The following is a 25,781-nucleotide window of genomic DNA, read 5'->3' as shown; positions in this document are numbered from 1 at the left end:
GGGTTTTACGTAGCCGTGAGCCACGAAACTGGTTCGTCGCGGTCGCTCTGTAACGCGAAAGCTTGACTGTCGCGAGTTAATTTCGCGTTAGTTCTCGGCCCTCGAAAACAACGAGCACCGTGACCCGGCTGTCCTGTAAATCTCGTGTTTTATGGTGTCCCGTAAATTATCGCGGCGAATTCACGAAACGCATTAAGAGTCCCGGCGGAAGGGCCGCGCGATAATTATTTCGCGTACGCGATTACGAACAATGTAATAAATAACGATATATACGAAGAAGTATTTTCGCGCGAAGCAGTTTCGTGAATCACGATCTGCACGCAAGTCTGACCACGAACGATCCGATTCTCCTGCTATGCGCTCAGCGTACGTAGGTACGTCTGGTTCGCGTACCGCGAATTATTCTTCCTCCATCGCGTGTCCTTTATTGCTGCTCGTTAACTATAACATTCGCCATTCACTCATGCATTCTATAGTAATTCTTCCTGCATTTTGAAACGTATAGAATCATTCAAATACATTACCGTTCGTTTGTTTTTCGACATTTCTAAATTGCTTTAAATATAACGGGACTCGGTAACGCGATTAAAATATCGCCAACGCTCTCGTATAACGCAGTTTGGAAAATAACGATAAGATTGGAATGCTTCTTAAAGGGATAATATTAAAAGAAAGAAAAATTCAAATAAAGAAGATACGAAAGGAGTGATATCGATGGAACTTAATTTCAAACGAGTCTGAAACACACGCTTCCAGAATTTTGGAACCGAATAAAACCATTCCAACGAGTTACAAATATTTTATCTTTGTTGCTTTTAAAAACGAACCGAAAAGATTCGAGATGAATTCTGGGTCCGAGGAGTGTTGCAAACCGAAGAATTAGACGATAAAAATGTTGGACAAGGATTTGAATCTGAATGTGGTTTCTATTCAAACTCTTTGGATCCTTCTTCTCCAGTTCTCATACTTGGTGATAAGATCTCCATCTCTCTCTCTCTCTCTCTCTATTACTTTCTGCTAAAGTAAAATTTCAATTGGTAAAACGGTGCACAAAAGTCTACCCGAGGGAACAGGATACGCCGCACTCTAAAATAAACTCGAGTAAGCCGCCGGTCGCAAGGACAACTGCATAGAACCTACTCGCGACAGATATTCCTACGTGGAGACTTTCTCTCTTTTTCTGTCTCTCCTCGAGCTTCCTTTCTTCAGCTACGCAGATTCACGCAGAACAATCCGTTGTAGAATTCCGCAAAATGTTCACTCGGATGCGAACCGTTTCTCCAGCAAATTTCGAGAATGACGTTTCACGATTCGTAGAGTATGTGGATGACATACCTCTCGTGGTTAGATACGTTCACTTCATAAAGGAAGGAACTTTTTCGTGGGAAAGTATCAGAGTTTCTCGTAAATAAACCGCGCACGTTTATGCAAGCTCGTGTGTTCGTTAATGGAATTAACTCTTTGCCTTGAAATTTTGTAATATTACCGTTTCAATAAATGAAATTTCATATCAGTAAAGTAATTAATTGCCCCTTGCGGCCAAACTAATTTTTCCTTCTCTATCGATACGAACGTAAGAGAAATTTTTCAAAGATTCAAAAGTCAATATATTAAGTTAGCGAGTCGAACTTGAGAATCTCGTACAACCTCTATATACATATTTTATACTATAATTTTCACATCTCCTACGAATTGATAATAAACTTTAATTAGAAAGCGTAATTGCGTTTCGACATTAGCCACGATAAGATTGATTAGTTTCGCGCTTTATCAGCGTCCTCTTATTAACTCGAGTACAAAAGTTTCTACTTTTCCGTGAAACCATTTATCTGGCAACTAAGTTAATCAATACCATCTAATGACAAAGTCTGCAATCATTTAGTTGCCAACCCAATATACGCGAGCCAGCCGCTTTATTCGTCGTTGCTATTGTTTCTTTCGTAGCGGTCCACTGATTTCATTCCATATTTCAGTATGATGTAGCGTCGTATCGTTTGCAGAAGCTTCCACGGGTTAGTGTGTTCGTAGCATGACACGTTCGAGGGAAGACACAAGAAGCTCGTGCGAGAATATTGCAAGCCACGGGGTTCAAGTGTGTATCGGGATCAAGGGAATGGAAATATTGGTTCGGAGACTCCTATTCTTTTTACGATATGTTTGAAGACAAATGGGGATATTGCGTAAGAGTATCGGGGATTTGCTGCCGATTGCATTTGGCAGGAAGGGGTTATTGGATCGGTACGTCGAAGATTGCATTCGTTTCGTGATTTTCTTTGAAAAACGAGGAAACGTTATGTTGCATTTATACAAACGCGTGGAATACGATTCACTGAAGTTTAGGATGGTACAAAAGAATCGAAATTACGCGACTGCTTTCTAACAGGCTAAAAGTTTCATCATACGGGAAGCAGTTGCAATATTCAAAAGCTCTCGCTGAAAAAGCTCCATGAAAATCGATTATTTTACATTTGCATTATTTTGTGATCGAATGCCTTCGCGTAACACGAAAATGTAAACAATCGGCTTTGGCTGGCAGTTGTGCTCGTGTACCAGAGAGTTCTCTTTCTTGTCGACCTTGGACCCTACAGCCTTGAAATGGATCCTATCGGAGAGCGGATTTGCTTGAAACTCTTTTTCTGGAAACGAAATGGAAACGACGGAAGCGCAAGAGGAAGCCGGATATAGACTAAATAAAATAGTGACTCGATAAAAGAGGCGACGTATTCCGGTCAGGTACTCGATACTCCACAGAAATTTTACATAGCCGACCGAGGTTGTCCAAACATCGACCGTCTCATGTAATGCTAATGACGGCGAGTAGAATGGGCAAAAATAACAGGACCAGCCTGACGTGTTCCCAACTGGTAAGAATTCGCCGTAATTTTACAACGAAGTTTATATGACGTTCGATCGTTCATCGATCAGTTTATTCTAATTTATTCTTTGTTTAAAAAAAACAATTGACGGATTCTCCAAGCTATTATCGAAGAATTGATAGTAAATCTAAAGATGCAGAAATGCACGTGATATATAAAAATATATAAAATATCCACAGCAAAGTGCACATTACAATATATACATATATAGTAAATGGATCAAATCTCTACTTGGATTTCTTTATTTGTAATCGCAAAATTGTTAATCTGCGTAAATATCTGCGGTTTACTAATCGCAGATAAGATACAAAGATTCCTTAAATCGCTGAATTATCCGAAAAACGCGAGAAACGCGAGGAATCCGAGAATTCTGGTGGAAGAAAGTTACGAACAAACAATCCGTAACACGCAATACGCAAAACGAATTGTCTCAAAGCGAATTCCGCGAGCCAGTGGTCGGTCCATTTGTTTCTTTTTTTATTCTCTTTACCGCCATGAGCCCAACGTGGAAAAAGCAGCTGAAAGAAGAACAGAAGCAAGCGGCCAGTAGAAGAGACAAAGAAGTACGCAGGCAGAAGCGAACTAGAACTCTAAGTTCTCGTCAACGGTGCATTGTCTTGATGCACATCGTGGTTCATATTCCACCTGCTATGCTCTCGGAACGCGCATCCAGTGTTACGTGTCCATTTACATAAGCCAACCTATGCCTGAGTTTCTGCGCTGATATAAGTGAGTGTGTGGCAGACATGTATGCACCGACATGTGCAAGCGCCGATACGGATGAGTGTCGCGTGTATCTCCACAGCCATCGTTCCATATACGATGACTACCTTTGTCAACCTGACCAACGAGTGAAAAAAAAAAGAATAATAAAAGAAAGAGAATCACAAAGAGAAGGGAATTATGTGGAGTCGAACATGGTCGACTCACGATTCATCGTGGCGGAGGCAATATCTCGCGCTATTGAGCAACCTCGATGAAACCATCGACTAAGGACAGGATAGACGTGGCATTAAATGGGACTTCCTGTTTCGCGTTCTAAAATATCGACCTCGAAAAAAAATCGGAATGTTTGTCGTGCCTTTTACAATTTATAACGTCGCGTCGCCACGATCGTAATTATGTTAAACTGTAGTTGTACGATTCGGTCGGTTTATTCAGACAAAACTTTAGTTAGCGCTCGATTAAATAAACTTGATCGAATTCATTTGTCTGAACGTGAAATATTATATTATACGTACAAGAAAGCGTAAGTACATAGTAAGTATAATAAGTATTTGTCGAGCGACAGGTTCGAATAAACGGAAATCTGTCGTACGTTAAATACGAATTACAGACGGTGTTAAATAAAACAATGTAAGTAATTAAATCAATAATTGAACTGAAACAACACTTCAACGTTATCTTATATTAGAAAGTAAAGCAGAATTGTGTGCGTGATATTAGATGTATGTGTATACGAATTAATTGTTGGACAACGGTATAGGCTTAGAACAATGTTATAAAATAATCTTATAAAATAATATGACGAATCCTGAAAATCACAATTCTAGTAAAAAAAAATTGACTGTTTTGATAGTGTGTAATGCTTTCTGAAATATCGTAGGAGGATAGAATTGTACGCTTCGTTGCGATTATAGAATAGAATCCTGTTCTATATTTTATTTATAATTTCATACAAAAGACTTTGGTTTTAATTCAAACCATTACTATACCGAATCGATAACGTCGCGTGCCACACGAAAATGGTATGGGAAGGTCAGGTGAGCCCCAAATCGTGAGACTCGAAAAAGCATTGAATGTCAGGTTTACTTTTGTATCCCGTCTGTGATGAAACTACTTTCAGAATAATTAAAGCGAATTTGTTAATCGATGCTCGAAACACTGGCTTCTTTTTACCTGGTAATCAAATATTCTAAATGCTTTCATTCCTCTTCGTTTCGATCGAGGAAATTGAAACAACGTTGCAATGGTTCCTAAAAGTATTTAAACACTTTCATTGGAAACTTCCACGGATTATATATTATACGTGTGTTGTATGAAACCTTTCGAAATTCCATTAGCGCTCTAATTAGGTTGGACCCTCATGATCATATCAGTAAAGTTTGAAGCAAATTTTGAAACATATATAAATGCTGCTGATGTATACTAACTACAAAATTTTCCCATACAACGTGTATAATGACTTTAAAGATAAAATTACTGCTAATAGAAGATCCCAAATAAATGTTGTGGCTTAATATAACGAACAATTCGTTTAATTTATTACCACACTTTGACGATCTCTGCTCGATGTATGCTCATGATGATGAACATTCTGTAATTTGTATATACATTTTCTAATGTGTTACAAATTTTACCAATATAATGGAGAACAGTCGATCGTTACAGTTGCAACAACAAGACATGTATCTCGAAATAATCCTAATCCGAATTGGCAACAGTGTTGTAATGTAATGTTACAAGCTGCTTCTGGTTTTAAGTTGTCCTTAGGTTCTGTTGATGTTTACATAACACGGTCGTCGTTACAGCGTTTCGTATGACGCACATAATATGTATAACATATATTCGTAACACGAACTACCGTCGTACGTTTCATTGTTTTTCTTTTAATAGCTTCTATGGATGATTCTCTAACCACGAATATATCCAATTAATCATATTACAAGGGGTATCGCAATATCGTTGTTTAATATCTATAGTCGACAAGACGTTACCCGATCGATTACATAATGAGGTCAATTACGGAGCACTTTACGATGATAGCTGTACACCTCGCGAATACCTGCACATCCGATAGCGATATTTCATCGGTGAAAAAGTTCGCGTGCAGGCCACCTGCTTCTCTGCATGATCGAGTTGCACAATCGCCGCAACGTTAATTTCAATTAATAGCACGGGATAATTGATTTGCAAGCTAGCCGCGAACGTTCCACCACTTAAATCGTACAAAGGGATTTGGAAATCGAACCAAGTTGAAATACCAAAGCAAAAGAATTATCGTCTCTGTTTCGGTTATGACCGAGCTAACACAACTAATAACCTATCCTATGCTTGATTAACTTGAATAATCTACAGTTCTATTGGCGTACAATCGTAGAGCAAGAAGTCGATTTGCTCGATTGAAATTCAAATACAGTAACTCTGATTTAATACAGTCACTCGCGTTCAATACGTGATTTAAATAAAGACGTGTGTTTTCACGATGAATTCGTGTTTCCGTCGTGTAAGATGTTTTAGTGTTTAGGAGTTTGTAACGTTTGATAACTCATAAATTCTCATACGATAACAAACTGTTTGGCTTGTAATAAGTTCGCACAGTATTGGAAGGGAATCCAGTTATTTTAGTAATTATTGTCAGTTTATTATTATTACATTTTAGTAATTGAATTAAGAGCCAATATTTTCATAGAAATATGGAATTCTATAAATATCCATAGCCCAATTCTGACAAAAACCGTGCTATTAACCACTGTAATCGTTATCAAAGTTATTCAGCTGACATAATTCACACTGAATAATATAAATTTATCGTCACTCCGCTGCATTTCCTGTGCTATGTCGATGAACATGTGGTGCACGTTCATGTACCGGACACATGACACACGATGGTCTCGATTTGACAACGCGCGATTCCACGAAGCCGACTTGCATCCCAAGTACGCATTAAACGATCTACACAGAGTATGTGTGGCTAGTGTTTGTAAATTGTAGATTTTACGGGCTAGGAAGCTGCAAGCGATGCAATTTCTCTGGATCAAGGTAGTTAATGAATCTCGGATGGATCAGAAGCGCTTCGTTTGATCGAGTTTTTCCCGACTTCGTGTATATCGAATTTCGCGCAATCTCCTGTCAAAGTGGCTCGGAAAATCGCGTTCAAATAGACAATTTTCTAGCTTCTGAGCAACACACGCGGGTCTCGGGTATTACGCTTGATTCCCTCGTCAAATTCGATTAACTCGAACGACTAACGGAAACGGCCACGCGACCGTTTTACGGGCGGTCAAAATGTTCTGCTTCCCTAAAACGATTCTACGTACCTTGCGTGTACCAAGTTTCAACATTCCAATGCATAAAGGTTTTATAAGTTTCACCATAGGAAGAAATGAAACCGGTTCAGAACAAAAGGTGATTCTGATCGGAAGAATGGCCATGCTGGACTTTAAACACAGATTTAAAGAGAGCCGCGTTTTAATAAATAGAATCGGGATAATACTGGCATAAATTCGAGGAGCGAAGCAATGCATCGAGCTCGATATTAACGTGGCCATCGGTAAAAACAATGCACAATGTCGTTTAGCGAGCATGATTGCGAATGGCGAGGGAGAATTTCCTGCCGTTACACGGTTCCAGTCTTTATGCGGTCGGATTACATGACACAGACCAGGCACATTGTGCTTTCAAACATGCCACTGTGAACACGGCCTAATGGAACGTCCGAGATTAACGAGAGCCGCGACGCCAGCGAATCACGTCGGTTTCGTTAATCCCCTGACTGAATCGATGTTCTCCTAATGATTTATCGTCGATGATAACAATACGTCGTTCGGCCGGCCAAAAACAAAGGCACTTTAAAATAATTGATTTTTCGAGAATTCCATTTTAATTGCGCGACACGGGAACGAATCAACGGTCCTTTGTTCCAAGTTTTGTCGTAGGATACGCTTCGTTTGCGAAACAAGTGTACGAGTATTCGGTACATTTGACTCGTAATGATTCGCCAACAACTTTTTTAACGATATTAAAAAGTTGATAAGTCTCAAGTTATTACGTTTTGTATTACATTATCAATGCTATGTAAGAGTATTGATCAATACTGACAATTTCGAGCTCGTGAATTCAAAAATTTCGTTGATATTATGTCGTCCGAAAAGTTTCTTTCGTTTTATAAGAAAATAATGGATGCACAATATCTTTTGTTTTATATTATTTTATCGAATTACGCGTGATCCATCTTGTTCTATCAAAATAGAGATCACAACGTTCGACAGATTAGGTTTCATATTTGTATAAAGATGCATCGTTGTAAAAGACGTGTCTGTAAAAGAAATACACTTTCCGGACAACCTAATATAATAGCGAATTCTCTACATCTCTTTAAATGTGAAACAGTATTAATTTTTTCTTGTTCGAATAGCTTCTACGAAGTTGAAGAATACGTGTAATAACTAGAAAGTGTTCAAACGTTTGCGCACGGTAGCATAAGTGGTTGGCGAATCGATATTCATCGTCGCGTTTTCGAGGAACGTGCATCACGTGCATCCCACGCCAAGACAAATCTTCTTTTCGTATTTAGTGATGTCTAAAGATCGTTCGACGAGTTACGGTGCAAATCCCATCGCGTGACGATTTCGGTGCCTCGTGTCTGAGCTCTGTGCCAACTTGTGCTCGGCAATTTGTATTATTAGAATCATCGTTTGATTCGTTTCAACCGATCGATTGCTAAACCAATTTACGATGTTAAACTGTTACCAGATGTTCGACAGAAACAACAATTTCTATCGGCTTGATATAAAATACTGCTCCAATGTCTTAGACCCTCTACTAAACAGAATTCTCTCGTTTTCACGAAGAAAGATAAAAATACTTGACGTTATTTTTAATCGTTCATTGTTCATTAAAATTTCTATAATATTTTAAGCTTTGTTAAATGTTTATCTTATTTTTCTTGTTTATCGATATGTAGGAGGAATGAATCACAATACCGAAGCACCTGAAATAATTCGTCGTTCATTAACTTTGTCAAAAAATGTTTCAAGTAAAATTTATTGTATTTAAGGAGCCTGGTCGGATGAGTACATTTTTACGTCACTTTACATTTTACAGCAAAGAACAACGCGAAGCGATATTCTTACGTTTACGTTATCTTTATCCTTCAAACGTTAAGTTTAACAAGTTCCAGTTAAAATATCTCCTAAGAACCTAATGGTTCTTCGTTATAAACAAGTTAGTACTTATTTTTTGTAGAGAATATCCAGCTGACTGGACCAATGTTATAAAAAATTCATAAAACCGTTTAAAAAACAAGACCACCTTTACATCTAAAAAAAAAATATAAGATATTGGAAACTAGAGACGTACTCGTCTGACCAGGCTCCCCAAATACAATAAATTTCACTGTAAATATTTTTCGATAAGGTGAACAAATGACGAGCTATTTCGGGTGGTAGTTTTCACTGATTCACCCTACACGTAATTTAAATATACAAAACATAACGCACACGTTTTATTTTATTCCCGCTGTTATGCTATAACCGTACCTCGATCTATCTACGCAACAGATACGTTATTTTCATACAAATTTGCAGCAGAAACACCGAGTTAATAAAAAGTTAAAAATCACTGTTCGTAGATGACCGAAAGCTTTTGGTGGATTTCAAATTGCCATGTTGCGAACCAGACAAATTGATTTGCCATGGTAAAAGAACGAGATACCGGACAGTTCGCTCGCGACTTTTTATAAAGCGAAGAACAAACGGGCGGATAACGATGTGGCTGGAATATCGCGGTAAACGAAGGGGAAACAGGTCGACGCGCGGATTATACGGTGGATTTAGCGTTCGTCTGGACGGCCCTTAATCGATGCAGTTTCGAGACGAGCGACAAGTCTAAATGAATCTGTCTCCCGCAAACAATACGTTTCCTCTGCGCGCTCGTATCAACGCGAACAGTGCAAGTCTGCGGAGGATTTCTATAGGCTAGTTTTCATGAATCCTATCGGCGGTCCGCAGAGCCGGACACGTTCTACAATGCGGTCGCATCCGCGCACCGAGTGTTGAAAACATTTTCTGCGACGACGGACGCGTTCCTGTTATCAAACGATTTGTTCGCCAAGCCGCATTTAAATCGTCCTCGAACGGCGATCGTACCTCGAAAACCAAGGAAATTAAAACTCTCGAGCGAGGAAGTGGAATTCTGTCAGATGATATAGCAACCACAATATGGAACGTGCTTAGGTTTAACGGGAAAATTTTGCCAACGTATTCTGTGGGTCCTACGTTCAAGTAAAATATGTTATATAAATATAAATCATTTAAAGCTTTCAGAAAGTTATAGTAAAAATACGAGAGAGAAATACGACAAGATCTCTTTCTTATTCTTCAAATTTCTCTTCTTAATATTCATACGCTTTCTTATCACTGATTGTAAGATTCTTCTTTCTTTGCAACCAGAAATTCCCTCTAGAGTCATCCGTAAAATTACGGCAAGATTGCTTCCTGAATGTGGAAATTTTTCTAAGACGCAATTTCATCGCGATAAAGAATAGCAGAAGAAAGTAGTGCCGACCGGAAGTTCACCAAATGATAGATTATTTCCCCCTCCTAATGGAGGTGGACACTGACCACGGAAATAGTTGCAACTAGAAGGAACCTGGAAAAATAGCGCGTAGTCGATAGGGCAGGTAATTGACGCAATTGCTTGAGGCTTTTTTCAAATTAAAAATTCCGTTACATACAAAATACCTTGTACAAAAATCGTTTCCAGTCTACTATGGTGTTATAATGATCGATACAACGCGAGGTACGTTCCATAATATAGAAAACCGTGTTACACGAATCACATTTTAATACTGTGCAGGTTATACCAATTCAGATATGAAAGATAAATCTGTACATGTTTTATACATTACAGTTATTAGTAGGCGTTTAATCATTAGCGCGGATGCTTCTGCAAATTAACGTTTTTAAGATTACAATTAAATAAAGATTTGCTTCGTTCTTTACAAATTATAACGAGTTCTTTACTTTGGATATTTTGTATATTCTTGCGTGCGTTCTGTATATTTTTGCATATTTAGTGCTCATAAATGCGTAAATAAACGCCGCGAGCATATATAATCGTGCGATAGGTATCGCGTTTCCGAAAAAAAAAAAAGGGAAAAGAAATTGCAAACTTATTTAACGCGTTATACGAGCTTTATCACATTTTACTAATATTCCCCCTTTATCGCAATTACTTTACCTAATTCGTGTGTTACGAAGGACCATTATACTTGATATCCAATTTGCAAGTTTCTTTCCGCGCTGCATCTTCGTTCATATCGAGGACGAAAGATACTTCAAGATCGAAAGAACATCTGCAGACCCGGAAAAAATGCAAAAGCAGTCGGTTATTTTTAAGATAGCTCGTCGGGTCTTCGCGTTATGCGAAACGTACGTAAAGTCACAAGACCAAATAGGCGAGCAATATTTTTAGAGAGGCTTTGATCTCAGCGTGCAAACAGTGCATCATCTTGCCCATCTCGTTTCTGTAAACAATCTACGAGCGAAGGCTTGGTTTTTAAACACTCGGTAGCTTGCTTCATACAGATTGGCAACTAATTTTTCAAAGTAAATTCCGAATTAACGTCGAACGTCGCGCGAACAAATAGCAATAGGTTGATAAAAATCTGAATAAACTTTGATCGACAGTTTTTACAGTTGAAATGTTTCTCGCGTTAACTATATCCCCGATAATCCAACGAGAATTGATGGGAAAATCGGACGCTTCGATAGTCTCCAGAAATACCTAATGTATCGGGTCAGGTTGTTTCGGTAACCTGCTGGCTGTCAGGCATCTGACGCATTCACGGAATTCGGAATATCGGGGAAAGAGACTCGTCTGCAGCATCTCTCACCTGTCAGTCCAGAATCTAAAAATACGAGCGTGTATATACGTCCACGATCGATCACAGTGCATCGCACCAGACGTTGCTTTGTGAGCGGCAGCAACATTTACGAACGTAGCAGTCCGAGGCTGCAAATATTTTCCTTCCTAGCCGATAACTCTATAAAAACTGTTTTCTTTCCATAGGAAAGCGATAATTGCTCAAAAACTACTTACCATGTGTTAATTTCTAGCGATTTAAACTGCTCGTTCCACCCTTTGCCGATTTATCAAACGATAACTCGCGATGGCTATTCTCTTGTTCTTCTTAAAGGCAGAAGAATCGAAACAAAACGTCGAGTTCAGCGTCGTGTAAAGGGTTAAAGCTTCAGACGCAAGGTTGTATATTCTTCTTGAAATATTACTTGGACGCGATCGACTCGTGTTGCGTTGTAACGGCGCGGAAGGATACGAAACGGCGCGACGTAAGAGAGAAATTTTGAAGAACCAGCAACGAGTCGATTTCCAGGCAATTGCAGCCCGATTGCTACAGTCACGAGGTTAGTGGCTCGCGTGTTACTAATGGCCAAGAAAGTTCCACGCAAGAAAAATACCGATCCGGGGTGGTCTTACGGGCACACGTCTTACAGAAAAATCAGATAACACCCACACGCTCTACATGAATCGGCCGATACGGACGACATTATGAATCACAGGAGAAAATTGCTTGGCGAACGTGCTGCTCTAACGTCTACGGATAATTTAGTACCACTTCGATCAATTTCCTCCGTTGATAATTGAGCCTAGAATAGAATATCTCACGGATACCTGCGTATATCTGTTTGTATTTTATAAATGAGGAATTAAACGAAGGAAGGAAAAAGAATTAATAAATTATTCGAACGTAATTTAAACATCTATCTAGATATATTTATGCTCGTGTTGCAACCACTCATCTTCTATAAATTGCATTAACATAGTGATTATGAGAAACATATATCCACTATGAGTAGATAGAACCGATACGAGAGGAATTAATTTAACGATATTAACAAGAATAAAAAGTCGATGTACAGTTGGCCAGAAAAATCTACGTACACCTATCGAATCTTGCGTATTAATGGAAATTAAATCTCGTTTATATGAATTCGCAGACGAAGAAATAATTTACATAATTGGAGTTCATATAATAGGATTTCATTAATTCTCTCCATTATCTGTGATTTTTCGTTTACGTAATAGGTGTTTATATTATTCAAATAAGTGGGTTCAAGCACTGGGTGTTCATTTAACCGGGGCTAACTAAAATTTCCTTGAAATAAACGAAACTTCGCTGTGTAAACGTTTAGTTCACGAAACTGTTACAAACAGATCTCTGTTTACTTCTTAATAATAAATATGTGTCTCGGTTCAAAGAATACAAAATTTAATACCAAAATTGTCTTTGTTATAACATTTCATACTTAAGAAACATATGTAAATATTTTTGAGTGACTATATTTGCTCGGCAGAAATTTGTTTCACCTTTAGAGACAGATAAACACGTGCATAGAAGGATATTCGGTCGATATGAACGAACAGTTTCTCGTTTCTGTTTTTCAGAACAGATTTAGTCGGTATACTCTTAATAAATAAGTATATTGACATTAGATGGCCCGTCGTTAAATTATAATCAGCCACGGTACCTCGTAGGGCGACGGTTTTATTGTCAGACGCTTGACGATCCGGTAAAACAACTCATAGTGTATTAAACGCGTGTAAATATTCTAAACGCGACGCACAAACTCGCAAGCACATTGTGTTTCGTTCGTTAACGAACTGAACTGACTTCCAGATTTCCTCTATAAATCTTGCAACGTTGAACTCGAATTTCTTCGCGACGCTCCTTGAAAACCACCGGGAGAGACTGAAATATCTCTCTCACCCCCAAGAGACGAGGATAAAACGGTACGTCGCTCTCGAGAGGCTCTCATTGCCTTTCCAGACGCAGAATTTTTCCAAAACGAGACACACGCTAATTCCCCGGAAGCTGCAGTTACGCTGAAAGGTCCAAAGAGAGGCAAACAATTTTCAGTCTCCAACCATTTCTTATCTTCCGGCGATTTTTCTTTTGTTTCCGCGCGGCTATACGTTTCTTCCAACCCCTAGGAGAATCGTCGTGTACGCCAGCGTTTTACGAGTATTATCCAAACTTCTTCCCCATAGAGTATAAAGAGACACCGTAAATCTTGGCCGGTGGGAAGAGTCTCCATAGAAGGCGGCGAGATGAAAAGCGGATCGTAGTAAGCCACTTTATCGGAACTTCCTAAGCTCGATGCAACGTCACATACAAATTCTTATATTTTATCGAACGTCGTTCCAACCTTATGAATCTGATCGAATCTCGTCCTTGTTGAAGCTTCAACAGAATTTGAAGAAAATTGACTGCATATACAAGACAAGACAGTCGCGCGAGCAGACTTGCGTTTTATCAAAAAGATATCACTCGAACATTACGAATTTGGCGAAATTTTGTCCTCGTCAAACTTTCAATAAAATTGATGTTCGATAGTACGGCAGTCGTAGCTTACGATTTAAATTAGATATCGCTTGAATGATGACGACTAACCCTCGTTCTCGTCAGAGTTCGAATAAAATTTGAAGAACACTGAACTACTCGTGATGTATAAAATAGTCGTGCGAATAAACTTACGTCTTATCGAATCTCTCCCTCGTTAAAATTTCGATAAAATAGGGAGAACACTGACTCGATAGCCACGATTAAGGGAGAATTCAACGTGACTCTGTACGTTCGACGTCGTACTAACTAGTCGTACGAGTAAAAGCATAACATCTCTAAAAAGGGAAACCGCTGAAGAAACAAACAGGTGTCATCGGGATCCTTATTTTTCTCAGTAGCAAGAGGCGTCTGTCTCGTGACCGGTTCTTTGATCCACAATGGCGCTTCGACGCAACCAGATTGCAGCTCGGTCGAACGAACTGTCTGACTCGTGCACCGGGACGAATATCACTGTGGCTGCGAGAAAAACCGGCGCGTCACGCGACGCTCGTCAACAAGTTGGAAATTGGTATCGTCGTCAGGTAGCTGGCCGCCTTGTTCCTCGTCTCTTACGGGACACGAAACGGTTCACCGGTGGGTTTCGTGCCGGCCCGTTGATCCTCGCACTGGGTAGTGCTACCTACTTCTCTCGCAATGACTCGCTATGAATCTATAAATAAACTCGATATCACCGTTTCTTAACGAACTCGTACGCCAGACGATGATTTTTATTCGCGAACATCGCATGTTCACCGATTAACGGCTGTTACATTTTGTTTGCGCTTACGTCGGCTACCAACCAGGTACAAATACGTGGAACAATTTATTTTCCTTCGCACGAAAAGTACTCGAGGGTGGCATGAGAAATCGACAAATCGTAGAAACGATTTCGTAGAATTTCGTAGAAACTGCTACTTTTCCACGGAGTTTCGCGATCCACGAATCTATAAATAGTCCGCAGTGGACGAAAGTTCGCGCGACTGGATTATCGATCGTAATTAAAGCAAATGATGCGAGGTACGAGAAGCGTTCCCGTCTGCGATCGATATCGCGTAATATTCCGCGTTATGCCTGAGAATAAAAAAATACCAGGTAAATACGTTGAATTTGTCGCTATGAAACAGCGCACGGTGACTCAGTACACTCATAATGTTACTGCTATCTTTATGTGCTTTCCAGATTTAGCTGGCAGACTAACGAGAATCATCGCATGATAGGACGAGGGTGAGCCCGGAATAAGAAAACGTATACGTTCTTCCATTATGACGCAAACATTTCCTAAATGTCGACTAACACGTTTCCTTTATACGTTTCACAATCGATCTTTACCTGTACAAAATCTGTTCCATCCATCCACTTATCTCCAAGATCGCCGCATCTTCGTTTATACCAAACAACCTCAAATTATACAAAACGAAAGGGAAACTAAAACGAAAAATAAAAAAAATATCCTACAAATCGGAATTACCTCTTAGGACGAATCCATTCGCTGCTCACGCACTGCTGCGTACACCCCCCGAGAAAAAGGCGATCGGAGCACTTCACGGCGGGGGTGTTGCGTACTGAATGACGGGGTGCGCGTATACGTGTCTTGCGGAGCAGTCGCGCGTCGACTGAAGGCTCCCTTACGAGCAACGAATTCACATAGGAACGACAACGGCGACGCCACGACGCAACCAACCAACCCTTACCAGCCAGCCAGCCAACCAGCCGGCGAACCATCCAGCTAGCCAGCCAGCCAGTGGTTCTCTCTCGCTCCCCGCAGTATCGTCGCAACCCCCTGGTATTGCACGAACAACCCCCTCCACCAGGGATTGAAAACCACGCGGAGAGGGGCTGCGTGTATCGCCACGCGCCCGACAAACTGGAGGGGGTGTCTGCTGGTGGAATTACTTCGCCTGGCAAAAACTCACCCCCTGTCTGACTCTCGCGCTTTCTCTCTCACTCTCTTTCTCTTTCCCTACGAGTTGTCCTTAGTTGGGAAGCGATGGAAGGGAGTTTAGGAATATGACGAACACGAAGTGAGGAGTCAGGGGGCGTCAGGGGCCGATGTACCCTGATCTGAAGGTCGCCAGGCACAAAGAAGATAAATTGGAATTTGGGCTTGTTCCTGGCTCTGGACCGACCGATTTTCTTTTATTCGTTTCTCTGTAACTCGACAATTCTTGCCGTTTCTAACGGGAAGAACACGCAACAGCCAATGTTAAGCGCGTAATAGCAATTAAGAAGCAGAGAAACACTTTGCCACCCCTTGCTACTTTTTTTCATAGGACAGGAGATGGAAATTACGGAGTGGAAGTAAGGTTCTCTCGTGTTACCATAAGACGGACAAGTTTTCGAGGGGTTCGTGAAGCGAGGGAGGCCGATGCACTCCATTACGAAGGTCGCAGCGGTGGCGGGACAGAGATAAATCGGGATTTCGCGATTGTTACTGATTCCAGGTCCTCGGGATTGTTTCGAGCGTTTAGCTCGGTCTCCCTTCCAACTATCATTGGAAACTTAACCATTTGAGGAGATTGAGTTTCAAGAAGTGAATTAGGGGAAGACGTGCAGTATAAACCAAAGATATTTCTTGCTTCCGTCGATAGATACCCACTGATATAGTAATATTATTACGTGTGTTATGTATAGGAAATAAATAATATAATTCTCTGTACCATATTCTAGAGTCATCTTTGGTTTGTAAAAACAAATTTTAAATAAATGATCGAATATCTTTCTTTACGAATATTATTAGTCAATTTTTCGTTCGCCAAAAATTACAACATTTTTATATTTCCGAGTTGTTGGATTTTTGTTATTGAATTTGAAAAAGACGAGCTCCTTCTATAACATTATGAAGATATTTTAAACGAGTGAATCAGTCGTGTGCCTGTGTATAGCCAAACTAAGAAGATTTCAATCGGTTTCTCTCGCAACTTTCAATGAAAATAAAAACGTCGAGAAGCTGAATTAAAATCAAGTATTTAATAACCGTTTGCTATACGAAAGCTTAACGACTGAATAACGTATCTGAATTATGAATCTAAACTAAATATAGGAATATGAATATTGCATGGAATAAAAGATTAGAAGTTTCGAAAGCGAAGAAGTTTTTTCCCTCCCTGTTTTTATACGCGAGAATGAACTTCGAATGGAGCAGGGAAACAGGAGTGGAGAACTAGAAGACGAGGGCAATGTACCACGATCAGAAGGTCGTGGCACCGACATGGAAAAAGTAAATTAGGATTCGGCACCTACGAAATCTGTCGGGTCCTTGGACGAATAAATCGAACTGGGGGAGCTTAAGTTGACTCTCTGTAGATATCGAAACCCACCCTTTCGTTTATCGTCGGACGATTGATAAGACGCGGATAAACGTACAAAGTCAACCGGAATATTGCATCCATCGTACGCTTTAATTTTACTTTTATTAAATGAAATGAAAAAAAAAAAATCGAAACTGATTCATGCTTCACGGATCGGCTAATATTTCTATAATTTTCTTTCATCGAGCAAAGAATAATGCTTGTATTATATGACGGGTATATAAATAGGTATCGACGCTTCTCAAGATTTAACTAAAATCATTCTTTGTTTAAAATTTACGAATCGGAAGAAACCATAGAAGATAAACAACTAGTTCCTATCATAAAATCACCAACTTAAAATAATCCAGGACTTTTGCATTCCGTAATGATATAAATTTCGAAATAATTAAAACATAGTACACGTGAGTTAAGAAAATAGAGTGTTCCTGGCACGATCAACGCTGTATATGTAAATATTCGCGCAAAAGTATCCAACTTTTACGAGGGATGATTTAAATTTCAAATAGTCGGCTCGCGAATGAACTTTGTAGCACTGTCGCCGCTGAATTTCTCGTTTCTAAATCTTTATGAACGTCCGGTAATATTTGACGACTTACCGGGCGAAAAGACTGCGATATCTCGCGCCTCCAAACTAAAATTAAAAGCTTCTCCGCCCTCGTAATCTCATTGCCGGACAACGAAAAGATAATACTCAGTCGGCTGTGAGAGCAGACAATTCTGGAACGTTAACTTGTGCAATCGAAACTTTCCAGTAAGTTTGGTTGACAGTGTGGAAATGGCTCGCGACAGTCTCGCAGGTGGAATAAAAACCACCCCGGTGTTTAAGCGAACTTTTTTTTTTATCGCGTCGCGAACGGTGGAAGATAAATTCGAATCTGTCAAGATAGAAAGCGAAGAGAGCGAAATGAATTCGGCTGGCGGTGTTGCTTTATTTCTTTAAGAAAACGAGAAGCTTTCAGAAGGCGGAGGGTGGCGCGATAAAAAGTTGATCAATAGAACGGAGGGTGCAATTCGTTAACTTACACCGACCACGACGCCTGATCGAAATTGACTTGTCACATTGATGGCAGAAAAAGAAAATTGACCCTGTAAACGATTCTGAAATTCGCGCTATCGATTACCACGATTCTATCAAATTAAAATGAAACGAAACCGCGATCGAGAGAATAAAAATGATTTTTAATGGAACTGATGTGAATTATAAAATGGAAGATCCACAAATAATTTCAACGTAATTCTATTGTTATATTCGAGAAACTTGAACCATAGAGACGAACGAACTCGTCTTCTCTGGTTAAAAAAAAGTTAATAGAACGAGAAATTTTTCGAGGGCAGAGGGTGGGATTAACTTATATTAATTAGAATACCAATCGAATAGTATAAACTTAGATCGAATCGTCACATAGATTACACGAACGGGAGACTGTCTCTATAAACAATTCTGAATCTCGCGCCACAAATTACAATGATTCTATCAAACTAGAATAAGACAGAACTCTAACAAGACACATTTCAGATCGCATAAATTGAAGCTACAAATCATCCGATCGAACGATTACAAAAAGAATAGATATTTATCCTCGAGTTATCTTTAAAGCTGGAGGATTAACGACCTGATCGCTGCTTCCGTAAATTCCGCGGCACAATGCAAACGTGTATCTCGAAAACATGAATATTCATCTCTCCCTTAAGCTCACAGCTCGCCGATGCATCTTCGGCCGTGGAAATACAAATTCTGGGGCTGACGGGCCAGTTCGCGGACGCGATCACCGTGAAAAATAAGTTCTGTTGGAAGGATTTCGTGAGGATGGCGGCGGTTCAGGCTTCGATCGAGACGAGATTGGTGCACGAAGGAGCAAACCGGTTTCTCGGGCGAGTTGAAGGATGCTGCGGTGCCTGGAGGAGGCAAGGAACTTCAACGAGGAGCGAGCCGAAGATCGATCATGTCGGCGTACAGCGACGAATCTACCGTATCGTGTAATTTCGGCTACTTAAGCACTTTTAAGAAAAGCAATAAATCCCAACACAGAGCGCAGAGTATCGACAGAAATGACAAAGTTCGGTTATACCGCTGAGAACAATTGGAAAAGACAGGCGAAAGAATTTTCTCCTGTACTACCATTCAAAACTATTCTATTCGGAGATATCGGTAAATTTTTAGTAACAGTGTTTCAATTCGTTCAAAGCGTACAAATTAATGAATTAGCATGTAGAAACGGTATTGACACTCATCGTTATAGAGTTAGCAGATCACGTTTCAGATGATATTAGATTTTATATGAATTATTTTATTGAAAATAGATCTTTTAAAAAAAGGAAACTCTGGATATTTTTGAACAGTACTGCGCGATATATACATGTATAGTTTATCTCTCGCTTATATAAATACGAGCCATGTTTTATTGCTTGCACTATTCTTCTCGGCAATCGCGGGTCGCTAGTTACGAGGGAAACGTGCCACGACTGCGTCGAAATTCGACTGGAACTCCGCCAGATTTCTTTGATTAAAAGAAAAATATTGTTACGCGTCCACTTCGGCCGCACTTCGCTCGAATCTTCAATGTCGCAAACTCGAGCGAGAGTCTTAAACGACTTGGTTAAAAGCAGACCTACACGCTGTAATAGGTCGCGCGAAGAGCTGCAATTCGATCGGGTTCTTGGAAAATGTGTGTCATCGTATTTTACGGGATCTTCTCGCGGCTGTCTCTGAGTAAGAGATCAGATTATTCGCGTGTAATAAGGGTTACAAGCTTTATAGAGCGTGCTATATGTATCAAGGGTGTGTCTGCCCCGCGCTACAACGCCAGAGTTTCCCCTTCGACACTACGGTCTCGTTAGTTTTATTCTCGTCTCGTGGTTTCTGTGCCAGCCAACCAAGGGCTGAAACTTCTCATCCAGAAACCGATGAGAAACAAAATAAATCTGGCGCTTTAAAGCCCTGTGCAACCTACATCTCCGTTACCGCGACTTTCTAAAAGCTGCTAATGAAAGGATGCTTTGGAAAGCTAGCAAAAAAAAAAGAAAAAAAAGAAAGAAAAAAGAAAAGAGCAAGGCTGTGCCGATAATATAAAAAGAGATCGATTGTAGAATCGCTTACTCGTGCGAAACGTGATCGTAGCGAGATTAAACTTCTTCTTAATTATCGTTTCTTCTTACCTGAAACAAAAACAAAGAAGAAAGAAAATTAATGATGGGAAGAGGCATTGTACAAGGCAGATCGCTTAAATATCGCGAGCCGAGCTTTTAACGTTTCGATGGCAATCCATTGAAAATGAAAAGCAGCGAATCGAACTGAAGCAACCCAGTAAACATATCGATTGCTCCGAGATGCAACCCGCCTTTTGTAACAGTCGACGGAAGAATGCATAACGAGTTTACAAAGCGAACGCTTACGAACGGATCGCTGTTGCAAGATTTATGGAGCAACACGAAGCATTAATTTTTCTCCGCGCGCTTCCATCGTTCTCCTAACCTCTTTTCCATTTTAAGTGCATTTTGTTCGCCGCCCATTCTTTTCCAACGACTTGTAGTAACCCACGAATTATTCACTTCCACTCTCTTACCAGTAAAATCGTATTCCACTTAAGCTGTGAATTCTATAGAAAGTCGAACGTTAAATCGACTTTTCAGCTAATTCGCACGATTCACTCTTCAAACGTTTCAACTATGTTGAGTGTAAAGTATAGGAAAGTACGTAAGCCGAATATCTTGGAAGTATCCGCGTGAAAAGTCATCCTCTGTTCCCGTTTAGGCTAAACCGATGTAAATGGCAGCTATTCGCAAGGACGCGAGCTTTTTAACGCGAAATTTGCTATTCCTCCCACGGGAACAGTATCCGTAGCGATTACTCATCTTTCGGAAGAACAACCATAGAATTCCGATGATCGTGACACATAAGGAGCGAACACGAGAACGCGATAATTTAGGATCGTGACGTACCTACTCAGAAGGATATTCGGATGGGCGAAAAAAGAGCCGAAGAAATTGTGCAAATCGACGCGCACTCACGTCACTCAAAGTATTAACATCGTGTTCCTATCTCCTATATGTTGTTTGTATCTTATACCAAATTGAAACAAAGTGGCGAAATAAACAGAAATATGTTATTGACCATGCGTATTAGAACACTTACTCGTGTCACATGTTTGAGTCACACGGTAGCGACCAAATTGATCGATTGGTTGATACTTGATAAATCAGATAACGATAGTGTACTGAGATACAAAAGATACAGAGAATTGATATAATCAGTTTGATCAATCGTAGTGGTTCATTTATTAGAATATTCTAACAATGTTTATGTTACTTTATTTAGCATCGTTCGTTTATACGATTATATATTTATACCTATTATTTATTACCTTTTTCCAAGGTAATAAACTAAATGACACATGATTCGTAAAAAGAAGCGTACATTTCTGTACATTCTGTCCACAGTGTACATCGAACGATCGGCGTAAAGGCTGTCGTACGATAGCCGATAACGCAGGAATATCTACATTCTGAAAGGCAATGTTTTATAATGTATACACGATAGTATCGTATGACGGAAATCTCGATATCTCATTATGTCGATTGACACGCGCACCAGCCTATTTTGCGACAATTTTGCCTGATGATCCGCTTCTACCACTAGACTATGACTCATGTTTGCCTCGAAATGACTACGTAGGAAATATAAGTACATACATACACATACGCAGAAACTGCGATCTACGAAACTGAAATTACACTGCCGGCTCATAAACACCTGCTGGGTTCGTACGGAACGTGATAATTAATCTGAATCGTCAAAAGAAAAGATTAACGTTTATCGTTTGTTAGAATGTTTTAAACAAACAACATCTAAACAAACGTGAACATTGCACAAAGTTTTTCTCCGAACTGGCTGCTGTATACTTTTACGCTCGCTGTAAATATCCTGATACTGATATTTCTAAACGATGTACAGCGATGAACGAAAGGAACGTTTGGATAGCTGTTTCACTATCGTTCGATTATAATCTTAGAGAACGGAATTCCATCTTACAAGAACAACGAATGGATGTAATATATGTCGGAAAATATGTGGTCGTTACTCAAATAAAAGTATCTAGTGCAAGATAGCTGATACTCGTATGCAGGTTCCAATTTTGAACTTTCTTTCTAAACTTTCGTCAGTCGGTAACTTCTTCCATCGATCGAATTCTACTTTTTGAAAGAACGATATAGTCTACTCTGGTTCCTGTAATCGCGCAAATGCGTCGTGTTTTAGGGAAGTTAAGACTGTGTTCGTCAAAGAACGTGTAGAAATGTCGAGCGAAGCTTAATTATGATAGAGAGGTCAGATGGAAATGTACCGTGCTCCGGAAAGTTCTGATTAACGTTCAGGGAGCAATTGAAAAATAGCGTTCCCCTGTGTACACAGAGCTTCGTCCCGATGTCCCTTTTCGACAGAAGGACGGACTGACGTTTAAGTATGTAAAATTAATTAACGTTGATTAACGTTGGTCGCGATGGGAAAGCTGTGAACGAGTTCGTGGGCCGAATACAGGGCAGGGATTACCACCCGCGGCAAGAACCCATTAAAAACTGCCAAGACTATTTGTTTTGCCGTCCACGCGCGTACAGCAGCCACGTAAAACGCTTGTCGTTCGTACTAAAAATTCGATTTCGCTTCTCCGTGCTGCGGTTACGACCGAATGTAATAACCATCTCCGCAGGATTATCCTCCATTAATCTCGATCGTCCGAATAAATCCAACCTCGCACATTTTTCTCGCTGCTTTTATGCAGGTAGGAAGAGAAGGTACGGAATAGGATGGAAAAGATGGCCGATGTGTTTCAAAGAGAAAAATTCGTCGAGAAGGAACTGCAGCCTCAGCGAAGACAGGTTTAAAGCTTTCGTTCTCGTTTCTCGCCGCGATAACGACCAAGGACACTTTAAATCGCCGTTCGAGCCTCTACTATCTCTCGAATAACATATCCACGCTTGATCTCGCTGAGTAAATCGCCTTCGTAGAAAGAACCAGTGCCAAGTTCTCGACTGCGCTGCGCTGCGTTGTCTGAGAAGTCGCCACCGTGGCTGGCTAGCTTCTTCGTTGCTTCTTTCCTCTCGTCTCGCGATGAATCAGTGGAAACGCATGGAACAATCTTGTTCCTGGAGTGAACACGCAAACGACGTACCAAGTGGGAGGAAAGAAAAGAGAAGAGGAAGAAAGATCGCAGGGATCAGGAGTTACACGTGTAAAATGGAGATGGAGTCGTAACGATAGAAGAACTTCGAAGAGAAAATGTTCCATGGTTTCGATCGCGTATGCTGAACTTTACTACCTCGGATATATTTTACAATCTTTCTAGTAGGTGTTACATCGATGTCAAGCATCGATACTTTTAGTAGGCAAGGATACGATGAGATGATAAATTAAATTTTTCAAGCGGGCACATCCATTGATCGAGTCGCGGATAAGACTTTATGCTGCACGATGCGCGTAGTCACTTTATCAATTTAAAAAAAGAAGCGTATGGAGACAAAGCATGTTGAATTTCAGGTTGTAAAAGGCATTTGTGACTCTAATCCCTGTACTTTCTACGATTCGTCGATTCCAATTTTATCGATCTGCCGATACATATCGAATACAAATATCTGTCAAAGCACGAGATAGACCTTTATCGAGGTTCTTAAAACGGTTTTATCATTTCTTGTTTATACATATTTTTATACACGTAGACTGGCCTGTCGGCTTAAAACGAACGTTTTAAGGTAAGCAGGTACTTCAAGCAGCTATATAGAGAAACCTTTCGATACCACTCTTAATTCTATTCTATTCCAAGAAATACCATAGAAAGGCACTCGTACCATAGAAAGTTATCGTTTAAAACAAGAATATCTAAATCTATGTATGATAAAATAATTGAAAATCTGTAACTGAGACGTAATCTGAAAGCAATTAAAAGTAAGTCTATCTGAGAAATTTCAGGAAAAAGCTTTGTGAGAAGGAAAAGCAAGTCAAAGATCATCGAGTCTATCCCCTTTTTCATCCCGGTATACATACGTGGAGGCCTCCATGAATTTTAATCGCCAAATGAGCGTACACAATTCGCGGACCGTGTAAACAATGGCTATATTTTTTCTGTGTGCTTGATTAAAATATTAATTGCGCGACAGATGCGGCTGAAAAATGTAGGAAAAAAAGGGCAATATGCACGCAGCCTAACAAACAGAAATATGATAGAAAAAACTTCCGACCTTCCATGAAATTATTTAATAATCAAACTTATCTTGTTGGCAGTAGCATTTTTTATTGCGTTGGTTTCTATGAAATGTCGATTTTTCAAAGAAAACCTTTATCACGCGTAGTTCTTTCTGTCGTGTATTTAATTTTAATTTAATTTTCATATTGTTCAAAATACTTTCTCGGCCATTTCATTTCATTATTCCAGGTTTGGAAGAAATAATGTATATTAGTTTTTCTTAGTTTCTCTATTTAGAGGTTCTTTTAAAATAATTCGTGAATTAGAAATTGTTTAGGCAAAGCAGAATATCACTAATATTTTTCATCTCTTCTTATAATACTTTTAATTAATGATGATAATTTATAAATGTTATTATGTCTTTTGATAATAATTATTAATGTCTTTTGTCTGTGACCGTCGTATAATATTCTTAATTAAAGACGATAACTTATAAATGTTATTATATCTTTTGCTAATAATTGAAACCATAGAGGGAAGTGATCCATCATTTAAAAATACGATTGTTTCCTCTTCATATATCTAACAATGTAAACATCAATATGTGATAACCTTATCCGAGTAACATCGTTAAAGTTTATCGTTATCGACTTTGTATATTCGTATCAAGTGTGATTCACATACACGTCTTGTGAAACAGCCGCGATAGTGAATCTCTCATAGCTATGTCACAGATTTAATATATACTTTTATTTTCTTACCGACACTTGAGAACTTTCTTTCACAAGATAATACGTCGACGGTTTTCTTTATTAACTTAGAACATTGCGAAACCGCCAGAGTTTTGGCCGATTTTGCTATACGACCTTCTTTTTCATCGTCGTAAACAGAAACTCGTAAACTCGTATGAATATAAACACGACAATTATAACGTTGTCGCGAAGGTAACGAGAAGGTTGCTACTGTTCAATAAATGTACAAGTTCGAAGCTTCGATGTTTAATACTTTCTCATAAAATTTGATGAAAGAATATTCATAGAAATGTAAGTGAAATAAAACGAGAAAAATACAAATGGGAATTAAATAAAAAATATTACAACGGAGAAAGAAATATAGAAACGGAAATAAAATGGATATACGGTTACACGTATGAAGATTGATTTAATTCATTCTATGACAAATGAAAGAAATTATAAACTTGAAATCAAATTCCTAACTGAATATTATACTACACGATACAATTTTATTTCTACTGCCGCTACTTTCAATTAAATTCAATTGTGAATAAGCATAAACT

The 25,781-nt window shown here is 39.4% G+C and overlaps 1 protein-coding gene across 3 annotated transcripts in view; it reads right to left on the bottom strand.

The window, feature by feature from the left end:
• The window catches only part of Gckiii (Germinal centre kinase III), a 113,789-nt gene that overhangs the window by 68,490 nt on the left and 19,518 nt on the right, over positions 1-25,781 (bottom strand). The window contains exon 1 of one of the 3 annotated variants that reach the window (XM_072011390.1): positions 15,470-15,606. The exons of the other annotated variants lie outside the window; for them this stretch is intronic. The gene's annotated coding sequence lies outside the window, so the exon portion shown is untranslated. Of the gene's footprint in view, positions 1-15,469; positions 15,607-25,781 lie in introns of those variants that run through there. 3 annotated transcript variants of the gene reach the window in all.

The sequence above is a fragment of the Bombus fervidus genome, chromosome 10 (assembly GCF_041682495.2).
Source record: "Bombus fervidus isolate BK054 chromosome 10, iyBomFerv1, whole genome shotgun sequence".
Lineage (NCBI taxonomy): Eukaryota > Metazoa > Arthropoda > Insecta > Hymenoptera > Apidae > Bombus > Bombus fervidus.
This window is presented reverse-complemented; position numbering and strand designations above follow the sequence as displayed.